We start from the raw sequence: 20,363 nt of genomic DNA, 5'->3' as shown, positions 1-20,363 counted from the left end.
CGTGAGCGCATTTTCCTGTACCCATAACACACCCACACATACACACATACTCACACACACGCCATACACAACAAACCAATCGTTATCCCCCCTCGCTCACCGGCAACTGCCAAACAGAGTGCAAAAATGATATAAATGCCGCCGCACAAACCGCAAACCAAACAAATAGCAGACAGACATAGATATACATACGCAAGCAAACACACACACACACACACACTGACAACAACATCAACATTTTTAACATTTTATACAAAAAAAAAAAACAACAACAACAGCAACAATCAAAATGAATAAAAAAAAAAGGTGAAATTTAAATTATACTGTGAAAACGCAAGGCAAATATTTTCGTCTAGCCGCGGATCACTCAGATGGACAGCTGCTCGTACATATGACAACCATTCCCTGTTCTCTTGCAACATGCAATTGTTGGCGTGATTTGCTTGTTTTTCATTTAACAACCACAGTTTGTGGCATGCAAAAGTTTTGTTTTATAATTTTAAGCAAATATCAGAGACATGATTTGATGATATCCCCTGATCCAACAACCATCGTAACGTTTTTTTTTTTTTTTGATTAAGCAACAGCTGAAACTCATGAAAATTAAATATTTGCCTGGCAATTGGAAAATTCCAAAATTAGCATTTAGTTTTTATAAGTAGCCATTAAAATTGTAATGAAATTTTCTTATTTATACATCACACAAAAACTCTTTAAAATGTTCTTCTTTTCGTTGCAGGTATGTGAACTCTAAATCAATCACTTAACGTCCAACTATCCGTTCGATGTTCCATCAATGTATTTCTCTGCACTTCAACAACATTCATCGTTCTCGTATCATTATATTTTCCGTAGTTTGATTTTGCTTTAAATACTAACCTAACACGTACAATTTGGTATGTATGAATTTGGTATTGTCTATGTGCGTCTTTTTGTATGTGTGTTTTTCTCACTTACTCATCAACTGTCTATGTGTCTGTTTAGCTGTTGTTATATTTGTCTGTGTGTGTGTTTGTGTGTCTTGTTGCAAATTGTGGTAAATATTTAAACGTTTTCATTATCATTTTGTTTTATGCCAACGCTGACAACACAAATCTGTCAGAGATTTTGAAAACCGCCGAAAACAATTTGTGTGCTTAATTAAAAATTTAAATTACATCAAATATGGGGCGCACGAAAGTGGGCATTGCCCCTCGTTCCCTCAACCCATAGAGGAGCAATTTGTGCGTATGACAAATTTACGGCAGAATTGCGGGCCCTATGCTGCCAGCCATTACAAGTATGACATGCATTATAACCAAAATCCAGGAGGCCAGGGACGAGTCGTGGCCACATGCTGCCACACTAATTTGTGCATTCCCAAGTTGCAAGTGCGAAAAACAAAACGCCACCACTCGAGTTGTGCAGGCTTGCAAACTTTGCCCTCGTCCTAGTCCCTATTCCTAGCGCCATTCCTAGACCTAGTCCTACTCCTCAGAAGCTCACACTTCTGCTGCTGCTGCTGCTGCTCCTGCTGCCTCGTTGTTGAGTGCAGAAATTAATTGCATTAGAAAAGTTGCACAGAGTCGCACATGTGGCAGGCGGCAACTGGCTCCGCAACTCGGTCCGCCAAACTTGCGCTTATTTAAGTTTAGAAATGTCTTGGCAAAAGTTGCCAGCTCTATAGTCTCTCAACCTCTCTCCATCACCGCCACCTCAACCTCCGCCTCAACTTCCTTCCCCTTTTACTGTGCTGGCGTCCTGTACAAACGTTTGTCAGCAAACTTAATTTCGGAACTTTTTCGTAGCCAAGGCAAAGCAAATGGCATCCGCTGCCGAACACTCACCTCCATCCCCTTCACACCCCTTTCTACAATCGACGGTTACAAAATGCTCGTCACCAACTTGGTCGCTTATTCAACATCGTCCTCCTATGAGGAGTACGGGTCGATGTTTTCGATGATGGTGCAAGTGGTGTTGGTGCATATTTTAAAGCATTGCCGTCGCCGCGGCACAAAACTTGCCAGACGCACATTTTACATAAATGTTGCACTTAAATGCACATTTTGTCATAATGCGCCAAAGGAATTCCTGCTGGAACAACAACAACAAAAAGAAGCAAAGCAGAAAAGAAAAGCTAAGAAACTTGGAAGCAAATTAAGATTCTTGGCTGCGGCACACGTCCATAACAATTTTCAATAAATAACACTTTGTTGATTTTCCACGAGCACTCAGCAAAGGAAAATTCGTTGCCAAAAGGTAAAAGCAACTGTTGAAATGTTCAATGGAAATGTTGTGCACTCGCCTGAAAGCTGCTCATGCCTGTATGTGTGTGTGTCTGTGTGTGTGTGTGCAAGTGTGCGCTTGTTAGTGCAATTGCTCAAAGACAAATGCAACTTTGTCTCGCTGGCAGCTGGTTGTCAAAGTTATTTTGTAGTGAAATTAGACACATTTGCATGCATGCAAAATGCCAAAGGCTGCAATGACTATTTGCCCATTGATATGCCAATGCACAGGCATGTGAAAGCAAGTGAGAAGTGGCAGGCAGTGAGGCAGACAGACAAGACAGACACAGACAGACTGTGAGTTGGGTGCGCGCGCTGCAAAGTATGCTATAGATTTTTAGCTCGAGCGCTTCGCACATCCTGTGCGTGTCCTGTGACAACGACACCCGGCGACACTCGCTGACATTGGGGCGACAATGCGTCAAGCTGGCGCACCCCTTTTTTACCCACACACACCCACCCACCTCGCGGGCACACACACACACACACTCACACTAATTTGCATATTTATGCAATTATACGCTACCTTTTGTGCCCCGTCTATGATTTTTTTATATTCTTTTTTGTTTGTAGCTCTCAGCTCTCGCGGCTCTCAGCCGCACTCAACCCTTCTGAACTTTTTTGTTTTGGCTGCTTTTGCAAATCAACCCCCTTCACCTCTCGACCTGGGCCTGCACTCAACCTCAACCTCAACAGTTGGTCGCCGTTGGGTTGCACAACACACATAGCACAGCATGTCACTTGTCACGCCAAACACGAACACGTTAAATGTCAACAATGAAGTGACGCAGCAACAGAAACAGCAGCAGCAGCAACAGCAGCAGCAGTCAACGTTAACGGTAACGGTCATTGTCCTGCGTCCCGCGTCCGTTGAGTCCTGTGCGCCTATGCAGCGAGACAAGAGCAGACGTTTCGGTTCGGCCACTTCCACTTGCCACTGACATTTGACACTGTCACAGCGTTTAGTGATTTATTTCATGTTGACATGCGTCGTTGTTGTCATGACAGAGGATATTTCCCCGGCCCAAAAACCAGTAAAGGATTAAACAAAAAAATGGTTCTTAATTTTAGCTTCCATTTTCATTTGCAATCATACATAGCTGCATGCAAATGAAGTTATGAAAATTGCTCAGCAGCCGCCCCATTGCCCAACCACAACATGCTTGCCACTGCCGCGTGTCGCAAACTTCGTAAGGGGTTCCGTCTTTTACATTTATTTGGTATCTTTAACAAATGATCTCTGCTTCTCTCTCAATCATGATGAGCATTATGAAAATTGCATAATTTTGTGCTCTATGCCCGAGGGGTTGCACCCACCCCCAAATGGCACTTCAATTAGAGCCAAGTAAATAAAAGCAACTGTAAATTATCAAAAATGGGAACAATAACCCCAACACAAGACTTATCAGTGACATATCTTTTAACAAGTGAAGGACACCGGACAGGACAAGTGTTGCTTAATATTGTCAACCGACGTTAACGCTAGTCTTTCACTGGCTATCGCCTACACAATTATCAACTCAATCGCCTTTTGTGTATTTCGAGTCAACTGCAGTTCTGTGGACTGCAGCAACAGCAGCAGGACATATCCTGGCAGCTCCTGTGCTTGTCGAGCATTATTGACCATTTTTGGCATTTATTGTTTGGCGTGGCATTAAGGTTGTGATATTAGCTATATGCTCGTTCGATGCTGTCGACAGTTTTATTGAGCAAGCTGCTTGCTTGACTTTAGATATTAAAGTCAATTGCCCTTCCATCAATTTGGCTGGCTTGTTCATTTTGGCCGTGTCTGCCTTTCAGGGCCACATGTTCAGCGCCCCCGCCATTTTCTCAATCCTCAGTCCTCAGTCTGTCTGGCTTGCACCAAAAACTTTCTTTTGACAGGCAGAACAGACAACATCCTTTCTCTCTGTTTGTCTGCGTGCGTGTGTATCTATGTGTGTGTGTGTGTGTAACATTTTCTTGTTAGCCGAAAAATGCTGTTGTTGCTGCCTTTGACTGACATGATTATAAGTTGTATGTGTCTTTCGCTATGTTTCTCTGTCTACAGCATGTGGCTTGCTTGTCTGCCATCCTCTCGGTCTGTCTGTCTGTCTCTCCGTCCGTCAGCCGGTCCCTGTCTGGGACTCTGTATCGCTCGGCACGTTAACTCAAACGAAACTAATTTAATGCGCTGCAAAAAGAATTCAAACAATTGCACAAGGCGACGCCCAAGTGAAAGTCGAGCCAAAACAAAAAAAAATAACAACACAACAAAAAAAGTCGTGAGCACATCAAACGGCGAATTCCATTTGCTGAGCGTCAGCGAAAAGGAAAAAGTTTCTTCTTAGCTCGTTCTTAACTCAGAGCTCCTTTTTTGTTATTATATGTTATACCCTGTAACAGCTCTGACACATATCTTATAGATACGATTTTAGGTATATTAACTAGCAAAGATAAAAATATCGCTGACGAAGCCAGATACATATAAACAATAAGTAAATGTTTTTATTAATTTAAATGTATCTTTACTGTATACTTTTTTCAAAGCAAAACTAGACTAGATCCTTGATCAAATTAACAGAGTAGTTTGCAGTCACATCTATATTCTTCAATATTTTATTTTTTTTTTTGTTTTATACGTCTCTCTTCTTTTTAAGCAAATTCAATTGTTGGGGCGTGTCTGGGCGTGGCACAGCGCAAAATGTTAACAATTTTATTTATGTTGGCTTTGAACTTGCGCTCATTATCTGAGAATACGCGAGAAACTGCGAGAAAATGCGAGAAATTGTGATAAATGTGGCGCACAAACAAAATTGCGAATTGTTGCATCTCTTTTTATACCAAATTTCATGTTTAAAATATGCCACTATGGGGGGCGGGCAGACAGGCGGGCAGACCTTAAATTCACATTTCATTTGAAATTAGCTTAAAAAGTTTTGTGGCCCTAAAGCTATTACTCACACACACACACACACACACACACACACACACACACACACACACACACACACACACACACACACACAAGAAAGACAGAGCCATTAGGCACCTTTCAAAGTGCGCCTGTCAACCCCTTCCCTCTTTTGCGAGGCAGACTATTAGTTTGGCCAATATTTCCTCGCAAAACTAAATACATTTGTGTTAATTTTCTAACACACACTCACAACCGAATGCGTAATAAAAAGGCTTAGTGGCGGCATTCTGACAAGGCAGCAAGAACCCAATCCCAAAACCATCCCCCCTTTCTGCACAGACCTTGTGAAATTTGCATATGTGTGGCTGCCATATATGCGACTCATACATCAAACTATTAAAAGCCTCATGGAAAGGCCTCCAGGGCATCGCAGTGAGCAAACCCATACCCCACATACCCATCCACCCATGCCGCCCCCACCATCCTCCGCCATCCTCCATCCATCCATGGCCACCATTGGCACAAAGAACATGCTGAGCTGTCCTCTGTTTTGAAGGCATTTATCAAATGTTGCGGGGCTTCAGCTGCCTGGCAAAACAGCAACAGTTTCTCGGGGCCAAAAAGTTGTACAACATTGTTGCGGCCACGCCCACACTAGCTACTTTACCACCACCACTCTCCCTCTCTCTGTGTGTGCTTTAGTAAAGTTGAAGTGTATTTTGGTTACGGTAGTTGCAAAAGCAGCCAGCCGAATGCTTCCCACATTCAGGCAGGATCAGCAGCAGGTGCATATTTACATATTTTTATATATGCAATTTTTTACCCGTATCCTGCGGTCGTCGTGCGGGTTTTTGTCTTTTTATGCGGGCTTTTGCGGCTTAATGATTTGAAGCCAACGGCCCTGCTTAGATTTTGAGCTGTTCACTAAATTAGTTTCATTAGTTTTTCACCCTTCACTCTCTCTCTCTCTCTCTCCCATTCTAGTTCGCTCGATGGTACCCCGACAAAAGTTGGCAGTGCATTTAGCAAGTTTGAATTGCCTGTGCGAGGGCAGGATCTGTTGAAAATTGTTGGAAAAACTCACGTAAATTCTATGGCTAGACAACATAAACAATATGGTTGAGAGCCATGCCTTCAACTCCACCATCATAAATTGCTTTGGTCCAGGTCATTTTTTAATGCCAGCATCAAAGCGTTTGCCATGAGCCATGTCTGAGCTATCTGGGTCTTTGGGGGCAATTAAAATAAATTATGAGGTGCAGATTTACGAAAATTAAGAGATTGTTTTTCTCTCAACACACACATACACACAAACACACACAGAGACCGACACACACGTAAACTATAGAATTGCATAATAAGAGCAAAGCGAAAGTAAAGCAGAGCCAAAGATAAAGGATAAGTGAAATCAACTTGCAGGTTAAGCGCCGCTGCTGCCAAACCCCATTCTAATATCACCTCTGTGCACACTCCCCCTCAAATAGCAGCCAGCACGTGTTCACTCTCCCATGTGTGTGAGTGTGGAGATGTGTGTGTTCGTATCTGTGCTGTGGCTCATCAGCAGTCAGCACACCTGGTGTGGCCCCCAAACCACACACACACGCACACGCACACACACACATGCACACTCCGAAATTGAAGCCTGGGGGTAGAAGGTTTAGGTTTAGGTTTGGGTTGGATTTTTAGTATCCTTAAGCATCCAGTTGGGGGCGTACAGGCTCGCAATCAAGAATTCAGGTCATGTGCATGTGAACTCAATTAAGCAGCACATAACTTACAAACCGGATTACAATCATCATCATCAACAACAACGGGAACGAGCGCCTTGAACCTTTTCCCCACCTAACTTCGACTCCACACCCAACCCCCAACCCCCAGCCCACAAAACCCGTCACCCTCCTTAACGTTCTGTCCTGGTGCGCATGCAAAGTAGCAAAAACAGCAGTAGCAGTAGTAGCAAAGCACATGGCTATTGTTGACCAAGCAAAGAAAACTCCAACTGTAACTGTAACTGTTACTGTTACTCTGACTCTGGCTCTGAGTTTGACTTTGACTCCAACTCTAACTCCAATTCTAAGTTCGAGTTCGACTTCAGCTGCTGTCAAAAATGTTGACTTTTCAACGAGCCTCAAAATATGTTACTCATTCGCCGCGTGTTAACCTTTTTTGGCCCTGTTGCCGGGTGCAAAACAATTTGCAACCATAAATTTGCCACAGCAAACAAGGAGCTGTGTCCCTTCTTTACTTCTCTTCGATCCCATCCCCCAAACCGGAGATGCCCAGTCATTTGAGGTAAGGTCAACAGCTGCCGAAGCGGGTGGGGGGTGAATGGTGGGGTGAGGACCTGCCTGACTTATTTTGTATGTATCGCAGGATATGAAAATTTTCACTTGAATAATTAATTGAACAGGCAGTTGGCCACGTCGACCCTTGCCGCATGTCCTTGTTGATTTTGTCTTGTTGCGGTTGGCATTTTGGGGTCTCGCCAGCAACAGCATCCAACATCTCTTCATTTGTCGTCGCTGCCGCTGCTCCACCTGCTCCTTTTGCTCCTGTTGCTGTCGCTGCTGTTTCCTGTTTGCTCTGGTCATGTCTTGCGGCGCACAGCTACCTTCCATCTTGGTTGCGTTTAATTAAGCAATACATTTCGACCTGGCCCGCCGGAAGTCCATTCTGCAATTGCAAAACATGAGTAAATACGAGACGACTAGCGGAAGAAAAAACGCAGATATATATTTGTAACGTGTATTTATACAGTTGCGGGCTTGTCGCATTTTTTTTGTTGGTGTTTTTTTTTTTGGCATTTATAAAATCCACAAGCTGTCGTTTTTATTGTGCGTTTGTGCATTACATTTTTCATTTTTTCTTTTATTTTGATTTTAAGCCGCTTTAAACCGCCGCCGCAACAAGCAAAATAACATTTAAGCCTTTCGTGATAAGCATTTAAATAAATTAAAAAACCCGTTTCCCTCGGGCTATTGTGGCTTAGGTTCACAGAACAACGCAACGCGTTCCCTTTCTGTCACCCTTTCCTTTGTTTCTCTCTTTCTTTCCCTCTCTTTCTCTCTCTCTCTCTCTCTCTCTTTCCCTCTATCTCCGTGTCTCTCTATCTCTCTCTGTCGCTCTCACAATCGCCACCCACAGCCGCTTGTCAACAATGCAGCTAACCACACGCGAGCTCTAATGAAAAATAACAAGAGCACGGCATATAAAAAAGAATACATCGACTTTGTAATACCCTATTATTTGCTTTGTTGTATACATATTTTTCTAGATTTGCTAATCATACAACTTTGATTCCATCCACATAAATCTTCTATTCAATGCATACAAAATGCATTAAACTATTATTTTGTTATTTTCATTGAATATTTTAATTATATTTATAACTCTTGAGGTCTTAAGAAGCATTCTATGACACAATCTCAGCCAGACTTAACCCCTGCAACCCCTTTTGAGTAATGGGTATATAATAAAAGCAGAAAACAAAAAGGATGAAAGAGAACAGGCGATTGCAAAATGAAATGAACGCATAAAGATTTGTCAGCGTTGATAAACAACAAAGCGAGCGACGCGACTTTGCCACCAACGCACCACGCAACCACCACACCACCCAACCACCCACTAATACAACCAGTCAGCTCTGTCATTTGTTATGACTAAATCGGTTAGCGGGAAGTGGAGAGTGAAGAGTGGCAGGCGTTGCAAACCGGCAAATGGCCAAATGTGCAAGTGTTGTGGCTACTGTTGCTTTGATGAGTATCGACTGGAGCGGGGAACGAGGACAGGGAGAGGCGGGAAATAAACGTGGCATTTGGCCAAACCACAATGGTCACTGGCGCTGCTAAGTATGCTATATTAATTTGCATTGTGGACATTTAATGATGGCTTTGTCTGTCTGCGGCTAAAGCGTTGCAGGTTTATAGCCGCTAAAACAGTATATCTACTGTTATTATATTGCAATATTAATATCAAATTTACTGTTTAATTATATATTATATATAATCAAGCTGGTGGACGAAGTGCACTTCTGCTGAAGTTCAATAATGCCAATGGAGCGGTTATAACAACCATTGCCAATCGTGACAATCTCGATGCCATTTCATACGACAATGGCCGCTTGACAAAAAGAATAAATAAAACGATTCGGTTTCTGAGATGATTACAATTATCCTATTCATTTTTGAAGACTTATGTTCTATTCACCGAGCGAGCACTGTTCCCGTATTTGTTGCCATAAGGGATAATCACTTTTGCATTCTATAATGCCGGCAGTAAATAAAATGAAATTGCAATTGCAAAAAGCGTCAATGGCTTAGATAAGCTGCAATCAACCATGCCCAGTCCAGCCAGTCGTGGGAGTTGGGAATTGCAGTTGCCAATCGCAATTGGTATATTAGCATAATAAACGCGAGAGAGTTTCATAAAATTTTATTAATTTGCTACCCCCACCACCACCACCCTCAAAGCTGGCAACTAGGGAGGGAGGGCCGAGCAGCACTCAACAGCTTAACAGATTTACGGCACAAAAGCGACGCCGTAAATAGCCGACAACAAAAATAACAACACAATGATAAAAACAACCAAATGAACACTAAAAACTGACAATTGACTATAAAAGTGGACGAGAGGATTGGTGCAGGGCTTATTTCTAGGTCAGACAATTGGCAAGTGCACTAAAAGCCAAACAACTGGCAAACTGTGTGTAAACGTTGCCTGTCGTCGCACACACTCACACACACACACAGAGATACAGGTATTCGCAGGTGGGCGTGGCATTCTGTCTGTCAACAATGTAGCTAGAGACAACTGACAAGTGTGCACGCCTCACAGATGGCCACAGAGACATGGGGCAAATAGCACGGCCTGTGTCGACTGACTGACATACACTCAGAAAAAAATGTTGCACTTGGAGCCACTTAGGAAGTCACTCACTTTATTTTTGAGAATGTGACTTTTTGATTTCTATTTCTAAAAATCTGAGTTGCAATTCGTAAGTTACTTAAAAGAAAAAGTATATAAATTTTTAGATTATTAGAAATTACAAATTCATATTATTTATGGCTCCTATGGCGACTTGTTCAGATTTGTTGTATTCATTTTTCTGAGTGTACATTTCTCGATCTCCAACCATCTCTCACTCTCTGTGCACTTTTCGGCGGTCGCCGTGTCGTCTGCTTTTTGGACTCGAATGGGTTGGGTTTGGGTAGCGCCTTTGGCTGGCTTCATTAGGAACCAAGCCATGTGCACTTGTCGGCTGTCTGTTTGTCGTCTCGCTGTCTGGCTGACTGAAAAGTGGCAACTGCCTGCTAACTGCTGCACTTTCTGCTGCAGCTGCACAAACTATTTACGTTGGCGCACACGCCCACTTTTCATTTTGTTTGTGTGCCGGTTGCCGCCTTGGGGCTGTCGTTCTTGTCATTCTTATTGTTGTTGTTGTTGTTGTGGTTGTTGTTGCTGTGGCTCTTGCTGTTTGCGGCAATGTCTGTTTTTTTGCGCGACTCTCTTAAAAGTTCAATGCACGCGCTTTTGTTTTGCCTACACAATTTTGTAGGCTAAATGTAGCCAGTTGCCAGTTGGCATTTGCCAAACGAAAATTTCTTGTCTCGTCTTGGCTCTCAGCAGCCTTTAAGCCAAGCCTCCTATGAAGTCCGAAGCTACGTAATTTGGCCAAATGCCAGTAAATAAAGTTGGTCTTTGGGTTAATATACACACACACACACACACACAGCCAGAGATTACTGAGCTCATCCTTCGTTCCCAGAGCTTCGCAGTTGATAAAAAATTAAGCATAGTTTTAGGCGGCGATTTTCCCAAAAGCTGTTGACTTGATCAAGAAACTTTTATTGGCCAAACTCTTGAGAGCTGGCCGCTCGCCGCTCGCCGTTGCCGTCATTTGCCTTTTTAATTTTGTACAAATATTTTGGTGGCAGTTTTGCGCTTTTCTTTTTGGTGTTTTGGCTTCGAACTTTTATTAAAATGTTGACAGCTTGTTTGGCTGAGCAAAACTTTGTTGCTGACTTGCAACACTGTAGCAGCTGAGACTGCTGAAGTTCCAGATACAACGAACACTAATTGATGCATAGCCCACGCTTCATAGTAGCAACGCCAAGCTAAATCTATTGCTAATTTATAATTTGTCCACTATGCTTGCATGTACAACGAGTTAGTGTTGCAAAAAGAATGATGATCGATCACAAACTTTGCTGTTAAATAAGGTGAAACGGTTATTCCGCTAGTTCATAGTACAAATTGTATATTTTATATCCGCTAAGCTTTAAGAAACTATGAATTAAATAACTTTTTGCAAATTGTTTGTAACAATCATTGATAGCTTTGTAACATAAGTGTTGAGTAACAATTCAACGTTCTCAGATAAATATAACGTTTTATGCTCGCAACACAATTCCCCTCGAATCAATAAACAAAGCTCTTCATCAGATAATTCCATTGATGGCATGTCGCATTATAGTTAAATATTTTTCAGCTACTATTATTATTCATAATTTGCGCATTAAGCAAACAACTTAACGGCCGCATTGTCTGCCACATTCTGGGGCGGCTCTGCGAAAGGCAAATGCGCAAAATTGGGTAAATAAAAAGGAAATAAAGAGAAAAGGCAGAATGACAAATACTAAGCATGAACATGAGACAAGGACATGGAGCTTAACTGCTGGCAGGCTTGCTGGCTGGCTGGCAGGCTGGCTGGCTGGCTGGCTACCACACTGGTGGTTGCAGGCCAGGCAGTCAGCCAAATCTTGCCACATGCCTGCGCATATTAAGTGGCACGTGGTGGTGCCAGCAGCAGCAGCAGCAGCAGTGGGAACGTTCACATGGCCATATGTGCGGCATAATGAGGACGTCGCCAAGGCAAGTCGTGCATTCAGACGCCGGCAACGCTGACAGCAAATCAATTCATATGCCTAACACCCGAACCCACATCCCGCCCACATGTCAGCCAGCTGAATGGGGTTGGGTTGATGCAGAGATGAATTCATCAAAACGCTGCCTATTGTTGTGTGTGCGGTTAACTGCAAATATGACTCGAGGGTGCGACCAGGACATTATATAGAAAATGGACTCTGTCCAGCCAAACCTTAACTCAGATGCCTTCGGGCGCTTTATCATTTAGTCTTTTGCTCTTTAGCTGGCTGACAAATGAAGTCAATTGGATTGTGTGCCGTGTGTCTGGACGGACTGGACTCATGGCTTAGGGCCGCATCAAAGAAAATTGTTTTAAGCGTCCAGAGCGAAGAGCTCCGATTAGCATCTGCTTACGTTTGGCCCAAAGCGTAGGCAGGCAGGCCAGCCAGCCAGTCAGCCAGTCAGCCAAGCGTTGAGTGGGGTAAAATCTGATAGCCTGCGCCGCGCACACGGCCCTGGACTTAGCAACAATGACAAAGAAGTTGGCGGCTTAACAAGCAAAATCCCACCACCCATCGCTTTTGCCATTAGCGAGCTGTGCAAAAGTTGCGGCTCGTTCTTAGTTTGTCTGGCAATTGCAGTTTATGGTCAAACTTTGGCCCCGCTCTTTTTGCTCTATGCCACGTTTATTACACACTCATTTGTTTTGGGGCCCCACTCCACCCCTCCCCTCTCTCGCTCCCACTGCCGCTCCTTTTCATCACTGCGCTGTCATATTAAGCAACTTTGGCCATTCCGTTGGCCAGCGAGTGAGCTGAGTGCGTCCGAACCCCGATAGAAATCTTTTTGTTCATTTCATTTTATGTCTACTTTGCTGCACACACACACACACACACACACACACTGGTGCGCACACGCACATATTTTTCTTGTTGTTGTTGTTGGCAATTTCCTGGCTGCTCATTCGACAGGACTCTGCCGCCTGTCCGAGCGATGCCTCAATTCGACATTGATGTGCCAAATGTGAAAATTCTCTTTCACTACTTTGGCCAGCCGAGAAATGCAAAAAGTACAGCAGTGAAAAAAGAAATAAGAAATTGTAGTTAAGTTGCACAATGCCGCAGATTTAATACCCTTGCAGGCAAACAACATCAACTTTCAGATAGACTATCAGAGAAACACGTAGTTTCGTTCGCTTCAATATATTTATATTGATCCATTTTGACACAAGGCAAATGGACTTTGTCACTTCGATCCAGCGCTTAAACATTGTATTTTGTTATTAACTCTTTCAGTGCCTAACACAGTGCGTTCTATAATTACAATAGCCAATAAAGCAAGGGTATGCCACACAAAAAAAAAAAACAAAAAACAAAAAAAAACTGAACAGAACATTGTAACTGGGCAAGCAAAAGGCCGTGTTGAAATGTAATTTGGCCAAAATTGTTGCCGCACTGCATTCGCTTGGCATTTGCTTCACTTCTGTTGGGTTCTGTTCTGTTCTGTTCTGTTTGCCACTGAGTTCGGTTGTTTGATTGTGTCCGTTACAGGCGAATGAAACCCAATCTGTCTGACTGCCAGTCATGGCCATTCCATTGACGTTCGCATCTATTCGCAGTAACAGCCCCAAAAACCAAAACACACGAAACTCGTGCGTTAGTCATTTTGGCACTTTCTCATGCTGTCAGCTCACAGAGTAACGCCTACTTGTCTTCTTCTGTTTTCTTTCGCTTTTTTGTGTGACTTGTTATCGTTGTTGCTGTTGTTGCTATTCCTGCTGTTGCTGCTATTGCTTCTATTGCTGCTGTGTGGCAGATTAGTATAAGGGTTTTATTTTCAGGCTTGTCTTCTCAAGTTCGATTGTGCATTTAATGTCAATTTGCGGAGATGCCATGGCAAATGTTTTCCAAAAAGGGAAGATAAATCATTGAGCTGGGAGGCGCCAAAAGTGGGCGTTTGGGCCAATTACAAGGCGTAATTAGCCACCCTTTTTTCAATGGGAAATTCTACGAATACCTAAGTGAAGGGTAGTTCATTAGAATTTACACTTTGGACAGCTGCAAGAGTTGCGAAATTCCAAAATAAATTACATAGTACAATTGCTTTTCTTGTAATTTGAAGGTTATATTTTACTAAGCAACTGGTAGAAAATAGACGGATTAACTTTAATGAAATTTACTTTTATTTCAAATAATTGATCGGACTTTTATATAAGTTTTGTAAATACTGAAAAATATAAAACCAATTAAATAGTTTAAATTGGTTTGCTTGTTTTTCCAGCTACAAAGTTTGTTATTGCAATTAAAAATCACCACGAGAAATTAAAAATGATTTATAGCTGGTTTTGAATAATTGAAAATGTATTTTCACAAAATTTAAATTCCAAACCAATGTGCCATTCCAAACTTTTGAGGAGTATGGCTGTGGCTGGGCTGGGCTGTCTGTTGCCCATTGCAAACTCATTTACAATTAAAACAACATTAATTTGCTGCTAATATGACCTCAAGCAGTTCGCCCACAAAATTTAAATTGCTACACAAATGGCAAGAAGCGCACAAATGGCCATGAAATGTAGCAAAGGCTATCCCTGCCCTGCCCTGCCCCGTCCTGTCCTGTCCCTGCTGCCCCCTGGCCACAGAAATGTAATTAAATTACGCTGAAAAGCAAAAGCCCAACTCCGCCTCCCCCCTTCATCGTGCGGAAACAAAAACTTAAAACGCTTAGCCACGCCCAGCGCTTTCATGCTGTGCGAAAATTTCGCATAATTGCGTCAGCAAACGCATAAATTGCCAAAGACAGCAGCCCTGGGGGCTAGCGACTCACGCAGCATGTGGCATGTGGCATGCGGCATGTTGCACGTAGAGAATGCGGCCATCCATCGAGCAGTGACAGACAGGCACAGGCTAGACAGTAGACAGCCACAATAGCACTGATCGAGCGTGGCAACAATCAAACGGTGCACTTTGCCTCCGCATATGTCAAATGGCAGCGAACCCTTTTTGGACCTGGTCCTGAGTCGAGTCGCAACGGTTGCGGGGCATTGTTGCATTGTGCTGCCACGTTGCGTGGCATGAGACGAGAGTGTTGGGCGGTTGTTGCTGTTGCATGGCTGTCACTCGAACATAGCTTGTCATGCATTTAATTTTTTTGCCAACTTTAATTACATTAAGCATGAAATATTATGCTAATTATGACTGATTTCATTCCATTTGTGCTGCACACCATGCCAGACAAAGGACTTGCCACACAGCGCAAAGAATGCGTCGCGTGCAATATCATAAAAGACAATGCAAATGAATTAAATTTAAATAGCAAAATGAAAGAAACAAAAAAGAGCTTAAACGAAAACGGGGAGAGTTGCAAATTGAAATGTAATGCAGTATCGCCCAAGGCTGTCTGGTGCCAGCTGACGTTGCACGGTTCCCATGCCGCGTTGGACGCTATTGCTTGCTTTGCTCACTGCCTCGAGTTGTCATTTGCTCATTTGACTTCATATTTGCTCTGATGACTCTTCGCATCAGCATGCGCAATTTTGTGTCAAACGTGGCGTATGCGTAATTTTTAATTTGTCCCCACCCCACGCGCTCTTTGAATGATTTTTCGCCCATCTACTTTACACTGAAAATGGGAAATTAAATTATTTGCTGCTAATGTCTACAAGAACGCTTGTAAGGGTTGTATGCGGGTTGTATGCGGGGGGTGGGCATTGTGGACTGTCAGTGGGGTTGGGCACTTGTGTTACTTGTTTTCAAAGTGCGCTACGGAAATGATACAGCAAAAGAGAAACGTGAAAAGCAACAGCAGCCGGCACACAGACATACAAGCAGCGGGCTAAAGAACTGAAATGAAAACTAAAACTCATTTCTGCCAAATTAAACTGAAATGTGCCCCAGTCGCAGCAGCAGCAGCAGCAGCAGCAACTAATATGAGTTAAAAGCAAAATGCCTGGGCACATGTGTTGGCAGCGTTCGCATCTCAAATGTAAAATTAAAAGGCATTTCCGCAAAATTTCAGCGTCATATTGTAAAACATGAGTATTTAATTAGAAAATACTTTCAGGCAGCAACAGGAAAGGCAACAACAACAGCAACAGCAGTCAGGACCTGTACAGTTTCCGTTCACCCCTTCCCAACCCCAAACCCAAACCCCGAATGCCCATCCCCATCACATATTGTATAGGGGCGTGCTAATGAATTTCGCCAGTGCACAAGTTTGTGCTTTTTAACAACTTAACATAGTCGCATATGTTGTACAAAATACCTTTTTCCTTAGTGAGGCATTAGGCAAGAGACCAGGAGACGTGAGGACGCGACGCGACTCGACTCGACGCAACGCGACGCGACTCGACGCGCAACAGCTGAAAAACTTTGCATGTATGCCGCATATTAACACCGAAAAACTAACGGCTACAACTACAAACATAAACCGTGTCGTCCGTGGCAGTGGGGGGAAGGGGGGGTTGTGTGTGGCAAACACACAAAGTGTGTTGCCTTAAATTGCCGACTATAACAACTACAACTACAACTACAACGACTTTGACGATAGCTATGCTAATGGCCACGCATTATTCAAAGTCTCGTTCTCAGATTGTCAGATGGATAAACAGCTAGAGTGGGTGGAGTGGGTGGTGGTTTGTGATGGGGCGGTGCGGTGAGGTGCGGGTGTCTGGGCACTGGGCATGTCAAAACTCATTTGCCGTTAACGAGCAGCTATTGTGCTTATAAAAGGATTATTTACAAATCACTGACTTTCAAAAATTGTCAACTGCAGGGCAAATGCCGGCATCAGAGCCCAGCTCTCGGGCCCCCGTCAAGCAATTTTAGCTGCTGGGCAAATGCTTTGATCTACAATTTATGAAATTAACCCTTAAGTGCTGCTCTGCCCCTGACACATACACATAGACATAGACATTTTCAGCATTTTCAATGAATGAACGCATCACTTCAACTTGATTTCTTTTAGCTGATTACGCGCTGTCAACGGAAACAGGATGCAGTGCCACTGATTGTTATGACTTCTGCTCCCAGGAAAATAGTCAGAATATATCTATGTGTGTGTGAGTGTGAGTGTGTGTGTTATGAATGTGACTTCAAGCGCAAATTGACTTGCATTCCATTTGGCCTCGAGCTGCGTATACTTAAAGCCATTTAAAGAGACTCACCCAGGCTATATAAGATTAAGGGGAAAGAGCTTAAGGAGGGAGGAGCACTGACTGACTGGCCCTTAATTGATACCTTTGTTTGCATTGTGGTCACTCTAATTGGTGTTTGCATGCGGCTTGAAGCCTTGTGTAAATACGGGCTGACCAGACAGGCAGACAGACGGTATTGCTTCTTTGTAATTTTGCGTGCGTTCTGTTTGCTCATTAAACGCTTGCAGGCAACAACGAAACAACAACAACAACAACACCAACAACAACACCAACAACAACGAACGAGGCAACAACATCAATGACCGCAACAAGAGCAATGTCATCAATTAGCAGCTGGCCGCCGCTGTTGAGTGCCAAGTTTGCGCAAAAAATTGACAGGCATGAGCGAATTTTTGTGGCATTGCTGGCACCTAATGAGCAAAAGTGAAGCTGGCTTACCAATCTACATGACACGCCTTAACGCATTGCACTCCCTCCGCCGCTCAACGCCCCGGGCTTCAACTGCTTAGTGGCACTTACAAGCGCATGTCAAAAGTTATTAGCCTCAGCTCAAATAATTTGTGTTGTGCCAAAAAGCTGATTACTAAATGCTTACAACATATAGAATAAACAAAGTCATTTGGCCAGCTCAAGGGGTCCGACAGCAATAACAAAAATTCGCAACCAAAAAAGAAAAGTTTTCGCTGCTGCTGCTGCTGTCATTGCCAAATCCTAGCACGAGCATGCGCTTAATATAAATATATATATATATATAAATATATGTATATATATGTGTATATATCTACACTGCTCGATTCGCTGTCAATATATATCCTGGTGGTGGCAACATATTCTTGCCTCATAAGTAGACAACTTTTGCAGCTGTCCCTGTCGGTACGTGAGGGCGTTAAACTCATACATCACTTTAGCCCTTATATCCTATCTGGCAGCCATTCTAACTAACTGCCGCCCATGTGGTGTATCTGTGTGTCTCTCTCTCTCTCCCTGTGTGCCTGTGTGTCTTGGTCTGCCACATTTTCGCACATTCTTTTAGTGGGATGTGTGTCAAGAGTTGGCAAGCTTCTTTTCTGCTGCTGCTGCTGCTGCTGCTGCTGCTGCTGCTACTCTTGCTGTTGTCGAACTGTCGAACTATTGAAAATAAATTTATAACGCATACGTCATGTGAGCCGCGCACAATTTTGCAGTTTATTGCATTTGTCGCTGGCATTGCAAAACTTCAATAAATTATTTTATTGCGACAGTTATTTTGCTTGCTTTTTTATGTTGTGTTTTCTCCTCTCTTATGAAATCAGTCGAGCAGCACACTCATATGTACCATATATACCATATATACCCATATAAATTGGTAGCTGGCTGTCATGTCGCATTGCCTTCGCTTTTGCAGCAAATTGCAAATGATTTTATGAATTTTGTGTAATGCGTGCTGAACTGACAAGCCGAGTAAATACCAAAGGCACACAAATATATATATACAATTACATATATATATGTATATATATATGTTTATAAATATATCCGCTTGCATAATAAGGCGACGTCGCTTTGAAATTGATTCACATAAACTATGAATTGCATAATAAATTTGTGCAGAATGCATAATGAACGTTTCGTATATAAATTATGTGTCTATTGAAATCAATACTCGTTTAGAGAAAAGCTCTTTAGCGCAATAACCAAACAATAAAATTCGACTTAAACCCATGCCTATAAATGCGTGAGTCAAATTCAAGTGTCCAGCTTTCGAAATCGATCTGGCAACATTGTTAATAAATACACTCCTTTAAACGACGACTGCTCGAGCCTTGAACTGCCGCATAAGAGCCAGGAAAAAACACTTTGCTAGCCCATCAGAACTTGACACTTTTCCAACAAACGACCACCCTTAATAAAAGAAATAAAAAAAACAAGTCAAACAGTCAACCGGCAATAACAACAACCAACACCTTTGACGCCTAAAGCGCTCATTGTAAAATTACCCATCAAAGGAAAGGAGAAAAACGAACACCTAAGAAAAGGAAAGGACCTCCGCGGAGGCAAAACCTAGAAAATAAAAAGGGCTTTACGCGGGCGCCAAGAGGCAATAAGTAGCAAAAATTACGCTAAACGCAGCAATTTCCTGCTAAATTGCACAATACACACACATATACACATATACACACATTTAACCCACACAGAAAGAGAGAACTGAACTGTGTTTATGCCTAGGAACCTGGCCAGGTGGCAGCTAGCGGCATTAAATTCAACTATAAATAAGGCATAAAACACAGTGCCGAAGACATTTTATAATGCGCGGCGTGTCGCATCAATGACTCAAACTGCGGGTGTGGGTGCCTACGGTGGGTGGGTGGTTGGTTGAAACGAATAAATGTGGCAGCCTGTCAATTTCCGTGCAGCACACGCATGAGTCGCAGCATGAGAATTTTAATGTGTGTCATATTTGATTGATGCCACTGCGCAGAGCCGGGCTTCGCCTGACAACGCTGGCAACAATGTCAAGAGTTCAACATTGCCCCAAGCGCCACTTCCAACTGTCGCGGGCCATGCAAAAGTGGCCCCTGCAGGTATGCAATTTTCGAGTGTGTGGGGCCAATTTCAAGTCTTTGGATAAAAATCATTTGCTTGTCATTTCATCTCGTTCTCCCGCCCTCTCTTCTTCTTTCTTCTTATGTGTACACTCGACGAAAAACCCGCTCGGCATAAGAGAATTATGACGTTCTTAAAATGTATAGATCTTAAGTGAGTTGAACTTTTTTTTTTTATTGCAAAATGGAACTTGTTCTTAACTTGATTTGGTTCGGTCTTAAATTTCTCTCAAATTTAGCTGGAATAATGCTGGCAATGCTTGAATCTCATTTGAGTTGACTACAATTCACTATTATTTTTCAGAGTGTGTGTTTATTGTGAGCATGTTGCGTAATTTAGCCTCGCTTCTTGCCTAACAATTTTATCGTTCTCTTGTTTTCGGCTGTCTGAGCGGGGGATGTTGTAGGTGAATGGGTGGGAGGGGGAGAGCGGGGGCGAGTTACGCAATTTACTGCCACTAGGCAAACTGCCTGCCAAGCTGTAAATATTTGCACACAAACACACACACACACACAAATAGCAGCAAGCAGGGGGTCTTTTTACAGCTGTGCCGAGACTAGAATACACACAAACAACCGCACACACACACACACACACACACTCA

The 20,363-nt window shown here is 43.0% G+C and overlaps 1 protein-coding gene across 3 annotated transcripts in view; it reads left to right on the top strand.

Annotated features, from left to right (window-relative positions):
- The window catches only part of LOC6567925, a 159,263-nt gene that overhangs the window by 119,547 nt on the left and 19,353 nt on the right, over positions 1-20,363 (top strand). The gene's annotated exons all lie outside the window — the stretch shown is intronic.

The sequence above is a fragment of the Drosophila grimshawi genome, unplaced genomic scaffold (assembly GCF_018153295.1).
Source record: "Drosophila grimshawi isolate 15287-2541.00 unplaced genomic scaffold, ASM1815329v1 contig_311, whole genome shotgun sequence".
NCBI classification, from domain to species: Eukaryota; Metazoa; Arthropoda; class Insecta; order Diptera; family Drosophilidae; genus Drosophila; species Drosophila grimshawi.
Note: the sequence above shows the minus strand (reverse complement) of the source record. Positions and strands in the feature narration are given on the sequence as shown.